The 6,492-nt window shown below is 43.6% G+C and overlaps 1 long non-coding RNA gene across 1 annotated transcript in view; it reads right to left on the minus strand.

The window, feature by feature from the left end:
- Positions 1-6,492, minus strand: part of LOC141370878 (uncharacterized) — a 76,564-nt gene that overhangs the window by 17,769 nt on the left and 52,303 nt on the right. Inside the window, exon 3 of the long non-coding RNA XR_012375349.1 lies at positions 3,127-3,233. This is a non-coding gene — a long non-coding RNA (uncharacterized lncRNA). The remainder of the gene's footprint in view (positions 1-3,126; positions 3,234-6,492) is intronic.

The following is a 6,492-nucleotide window of genomic DNA, read 5'->3' on the forward strand; positions in this document are numbered from 1 at the left end:
GTCCTTTGTGGTCTAGTATAAGGTCTGGGTTTTTTTCCCCCTTTTTAATTTAAATTAATTAACATATAATGTATTATTTGTTTCAGGGCTACAGGTCTGTGATTCATCAGTCTTACATAATACCCAGTGTTTATTACAACACATACCCTTCCCAATGTCCATCACCCAGTTGCCCCATCCCCCCACCCCTCCAGCAACCTTCAGTTTGTTTCCCATGATTAAGAGTCTCTTATGGCTTGTCTCCCTCTCTGGTTTCATCTTGTTTCATTTTTTCCTCTCTTCCCCTATGATCCTCTGTTTTGTTTCTCAAATTCTGCATATCAGTGAGATCATATGATAATTGTCTTTCTTTGATTGTAAGGTCTGTTTCTGTAAATATTTCTCAAGCATTTTAATAAAAGGGATAATTTGGTTTATAACATTATATAATATGTATGTATTGTTCAAATTCTCTATAAACCCAGTTTTGTGGAGTTTTATTTTTTGCTCCTAATTTGTCTACAGAAATCACCCAGATAATTGTAAAACTATCAGTTTCTTCTTATGTTTGTAATCATTTTTTTTTCTATATCTGGTTTGATGCTTTGCAATTTGGCACTTACATTTCACGACAATACACTTTGTTATCACCGGACATTGTGGAGTTATGGCTGCCTGGACTGCTGATATAAAGACCTTGTCTTTCTGAACTAGACACACAATGAAAGAGGGACTAGATAAAACATGTAGATTTTAAGCTTGGCTCAATTACTTAGTAGCTTTGTGGCCCTGAACAAGACACTTAGCCTCGTTGTGCCTTAGTTTCCTCATCTGTAAAATGGGAAAAGTAATAGTCCTTACTTGATAGGGTGGTTGAGAGGGTTGCATGATGTAATTCATGCAAAATGCTTAGAGCACTACTTCACGCATAGTCAGCACTCAGTAAGTGTTGTTGAAGGAATCAAACAAGGAGGCCATTGGACTGAGGTGGTCTAAGGTCATGGGTAGCCTAGTAAGCAATCCAAAACCTAAGCCAGAGCCAATTCCTGTAAATGCCTCAGGGGTAAGAAGAACAACCAATCACAAACAGCCAACTAGACTTTCCCAAATAATGCAACTGCTTAAGCTACATCCAATCAAATAATTTCCTTGTTTTGCTTCTGCCTCTTCTCTGAGAAGTCCTGCCCAGAGCTCCTGACCATGGAGTGCTCCACACCAGGTCCAGTTTGGCACTTCCTGATTCAAACTGGCTTTAGCTAAAATAAACTTTTAAAAATTTTAACATGTCTTTTCACCTTTTAACAGTGTAAATACTATTATTATTCTTACTGTTTTCAGCCTAGCTGGCTTACTTTGTTTTTAATATCAGAGCAAAGGTAGGACAGAAGCTACATTCTCAAGCCGATCCCACTGGCGTTCAAGTTGGTGTTAATTAGTACCAGATTCTAGCAGTTTGTCAGTGCTAGTCTGCAGGTTTTTAAATGCATTTTTGACATTTTCTCTTTCTTCATAGACTTTTATTGGGAGGTTGGAAGAGGTTGGGTCAAGGGTTACTAGCCAACCACCTTTTAAACCAGAACACTTGTATCTAATTTTTAAAATAACCTCTTTCAGTGTGATTCAAGCTAGGTGGAGATTGATGCTATAATTCAATTGCCATAAAGAAATAACCATTAATGCACTTTTCAGTCCTGGCTGGGCACTTTCTCAGTAGCCTCAAAAGACTGTGAATTATTTCAGAGAATCTTTTTGTTCTTATCAGGAGTTCATTTGAGAATTTAAGTCCCATTTTTTCACATGTCATGAATTTCAACACTATCTTTCTGAATCATATCTGATCTACTCTCTAAAACCAATCACAGAATCATCTCTAAAATAGCATCTCTGCTCCAATGAGAGCTCTCTTTTAAAAAATAAGTCTAACAGGCATCACACATTTTAAATTGAACATAGACTGCAAAGCAGCCTTCATCCATTAGTCCAACTGACCTTTGAATAACCCAAACCGGAAAAGAAAAGGCCATAAATCGAAGAAGACTCTAATCCTGGCTGGGGCTTGGTGATCCTATCAACTCAGGAGTGGAAACAGCAATCATGCATGACATGCGAATTGTTCTCACAGAAGTCAGCCTTCTATAATGGAAAGAGCACTTGAGTAGGAGTCAGAAGATAAAGGTTGTAGTGCTAAACTAATTTCAAAACATATGGGTTATGTTAATTGACTTTCAGAGTCTTAATTCTCGTATTTATAGAATGAGGATAATGTCCGAGGCCATGCCTCTTCTCGACACTGTCTTTTCCTGCCCTCAAGGGGCCTGTGGTTAGTGGAGGGACCGTGGGACAGAGTAGTAGAGTGGGTGAACTTTGGAGATTTGGGATTTGAATGCCAGCTCCACCCACTTATTACCTGTGTGACTTGGAGCAAATCATTTATGTTCTTGGTGCCTCGGTTTCCTCATCTTTAAAATGGGCATGATAATAGTACCTACATCATAGGGTGTTTTGAGGATGAGGTGAAATAATGTACATCAAGCTCTTGGCCCAGTTCCTGGCACAAGGTAGGCTTACAATAAATGGTATATGCCCCAAATGTGACTGGTTCTCTCTGGGCAGCCTTTGATTTTTTCCCCGAAGCCCATCCTGAGGCCAGACTTAGTAGTTTGTCCCATTCTCCCGAAATCCTCCCTTCCCCTAACACGTCCAGCTCCAGAGGATTGACAATCTTAATGGGAATGAAGATTTCGTAGAGGTTCAGAGGAAGGGCTAGAGAAACAATAACTAAAATTTTAGGCAACTAAATTTTATTGATTCTTAGTATGTTTTAGGAATGGCGCTGAATACTTTCCATGGATGATCTAATTTAATTCCATACATAAAGCAACTTTAAGCCAACTTGCTCTTGGATATTTTAATTTTTCTGTATAGCCTCTTCGCTTTAGAGAAAGAACTACGTTCTGAGGATTTTCCTTCTTCTGCCCTCTTCTTTGTCAAGGTACCAAATATTCCCTCCATTGTCCCAAGCAGTTTGGTTTTCCCACCAAGTCTCGCACACTCACAGTGAAACCAAGGTGAGATAGCTTGACTGACCTCTACCTATTCTTCCCCAAGTCACACTGCCCAGGAACTCCTTGGTTCATCCCACAGTACCTGCTATTAGGGTCCAGGATTGGTGGTCCTCGTCATGCCATGCTGTTTGGAAGAGTGTCTGATTTCGATCTTGCTCTCCGTTTTATCTCCTGTGCCTGACGCAAAGCCTGAGACATAGAAGGTCAATAGTAAATATTTATGGAATGAGCAAACACATGATCAAACTAACATAACAGAAGTCAGAATGAACTAGTGTCTAACAAAGACAGTGGGAGTGTCCTGTGGGGTACTGACTGAGAGTATGTGGGAAATTCTCATGGAGAAGATAGGATTTAACCTTGAAAGTGAACTAGGGTTTTAGTAGGCAGAGACTAGAGACAAGAACATTTCTAATAAAGGGAGCTGTGTAATAGCACAAATACAAAAGTGCATATAGTTTGTTTGGTGTGAAGTCAATCTGAACAGTCTGCATCATGGAGGTCCGGTGCCTGAACTCCAGAGGTATCTGAACCTTCAGGGAGGCCAGAAGGGGCACAGTCAGAGATGGGGCCGGCAAGCTTGCGGGAGCCAGCTCAAAGGAAGAGACTTCAAGACCTTATTTAAGAGTTTGATTTGTAGGCAGTGGGGGAAATCCTCCCAGTGACTGGCTTGCTCAGGTGTGTCCTTTAAAAAGATAACTCTGCTGAGGATGGATTAGGGGGTGGGCAGAGTCAAGATGGCAGCGGACAGAAGACAGGATGGTAGCACATACAGGTGAGCACCCACTTCCCCAAGACTTTGAGGCAACCTCTCCAAGGAAAACTTGTCTGGAGTGGCACTTCCGAAACCTACAGATTTGGGAATACTTGTCGTCTGAAATAGAGTTGTGTCTTCCCTGTTCTTTGCAAGTACTTTAAATACAAGGTCATGGAGAGGAAGTTCATTAACACAGAAAATATATCATAGATATTAAATCTTCTAATCAAGGCTAACAAGTCTGCTCTAATTGGGGCAGGGTGGGGTGAGTATATTCATAAATCCAATGTTTGATCAAAGAAAAGGGAAGAGAAAAGCACTTTTCAGATCCTGGGAGCCTCTCCATTGCTCTCTGCAGAGTTGCCACTAGTTTGTAGCAGGTGCTGGTATCATTAATTCGTTGAAGGTCTCTAACACATCCCTAGAACACACAGGATTCCAAACAATAAAGCACCTCTGTTACTTTCTGGTGCCAATCCCTCCTTCTGAAGAGAGGTTGTGTCTGCTCACAGCCAAGAGTGTCTGCTCATAGCTACCACTTTATTTTCCTCCATAATTATTTTGTTTGCCATTGCTCTACACAAATTTAAATCTCTGGTTAATTCTGGTGCCATATAATCGCCATGGAATTCTCACCCCCTCTCCACTGCAATTTAAAAAAATCATTCCATGCCCATTTGAATGTATGTTACAAGTAGGCATCAAGAGTAGAAGATAAGAGGAGATCAACCTTAAGACACAAGGTAACAACAGTGACTGTAGCAATTCGAAATTGGTTAGGTATGGTGATAACAGATTAGGAAATAGTCCAAGGTGATTTACATTTTCTAGCTTGGCTACTGGAAGAATGGTGATATTTGTTAGAAATAATACTGGGAGGGTCACCTGGGTGGCTCAGTCGGTTAAGCATCTGACTCTTGATTTTACCTCAGGTCATGATCTCAGGGTTGTGGGATCAAGCCCTGAGTTGGGCTCTGCGCTCAGTGGAGAGTCTCCTCTTCCCTCTCCCTATGACCCTCCCCCGCCCTCTTTCTCTCTCCCTCTAAAATAAATCTTAAAAAAAAAAGAAAGAAAGAAATAGTACTGGGATTTGAGGTGCTATTATTTAGTATTACGTCAGAAAACCAGGGTCTATCATAACTCCTTCCCAAACCATAGCCACCCCCCGTGCGACACAAAACCCCTTGGGGCACCGGAGAGCTCTGACTGTCCCCAAGAAGGGCCCCTCCCTCTCTGATGTACTTCACGAAGTTGGCCGGCTCGAGACGTGTGTGTTCAGTGGCAGAAGCAGCCCAGGGAGAGTCAGGCCCAGGGACAAACTGATGCTGCCGAAACCCATCTTTCCATCACGCTCTTTTTGTTGGGAACCTATCATTCCATTCATAACTTTGGGAAGATAATTACACCATGCTAGTGAGAGACAAGTTGATGAATAACTGTTTATTTTCAGAGGAGGCGTATTTGGTACACTGGCTGCATAATGGGGTCAGGAACACAGCAAGCTGTCGGCTGTTCTCTATGTCATTTAACCACCTGGCAGGGTTCGACAAGGGAAATGGAAAATCTCCTTATGATAGATAATATCATACCCTTGGCCTTGCTCAGAAACCATACTCTGGAAGCAAGGTATGTGAGTAGGCTACTATCACTTGTCCAACAGTACGCATCAACCTTGCCTTGCTTCTGCCCCACCCCAGGTGCCAGCACGGCCCGGTTGTGAGGCAGGCGGTAGATAATCAACCCTCCATCTGATGAGGCTCAAAAGAGGGAGTTAGTCGGGTTATAACTGAGCCCCATGTCCTTTCTACTGCAGACCAGATCTTGGACTTACAATCAACCCCTTCAGTGCTTAGAGGCTTAGAAGAAACGGAGAACATTTTATACAATAAAAGCATATAAGTAATGAATTTAAAGTTTGGGCCAAAAAAATATAGGAACTAGCTTAATGTTAGCAGCTAACATTTAATGAGTGTTTACTGTGTGTCTGCTCCTAACCTAAACACTTGACACGGATTATTCAATGAATCCTTGCAAAAAAAACTTATGAGGGGGCGGAGCAAGATGGCGGAGGAGTAGGAGACCTAGATTTCGTCTGGTCTCAGGAATTCAGCTGAATAGGGATCAAACCATTCTGAACACCTACGAACTCAACAGGAGATCGAACAGGAGAGTAGCAACAACTCTCTGAACAGAGAAGCGATCACTTACTGGAAGGTAGGGTGTGCGGAGAAGTGAATCCGAGGCGATATTCGGGAGGATAGACGGCGGGGGAGGGGCCTCCGCCGGCCGCTTCTGGCAAGTGATAGAGCCGCGGAGCACAAAATCGGACCTTTTAGAAGTTGGCTCGGCGGAGGGACGTCGCTGCAGTGGCTAAGCGGGGGGTGGAACCCTCGCGGGACAGTGTGGTCTCAGGACCCTTGGGGTCACGGAGAGACCGGGGGTGCCTGAGTGCGCCAGAGCTCCCAGGTATCAGAGCGGGGAAGCCGGCTGCAGAGACGGAGCAGAGTCGCGGGCTCTCAGCTCGGGGTTGCCATAAACTGTGATCCGAGGCCCAGTCGGGCCACTGCTCCGCCAGCAGGGACCCAACAAGCGGCAGAGCCGGGGAGACTCCCCTTCCTTCCCGGGGAGGAGCGGTGTGGGAACGCACTGCAGGGATCTGCTGGGTTTGGAGACTCCGTGCGGGGTTGGGTG

This window comes from Callorhinus ursinus, unplaced genomic scaffold, assembly GCF_003265705.2.
Source record: "Callorhinus ursinus isolate GAN/ISIS: 27379988/994484 unplaced genomic scaffold, GSC_fseal_2.0 scaffold49, whole genome shotgun sequence".
Classification (NCBI taxonomy): Eukaryota; Metazoa; Chordata; class Mammalia; order Carnivora; family Otariidae; genus Callorhinus; species Callorhinus ursinus.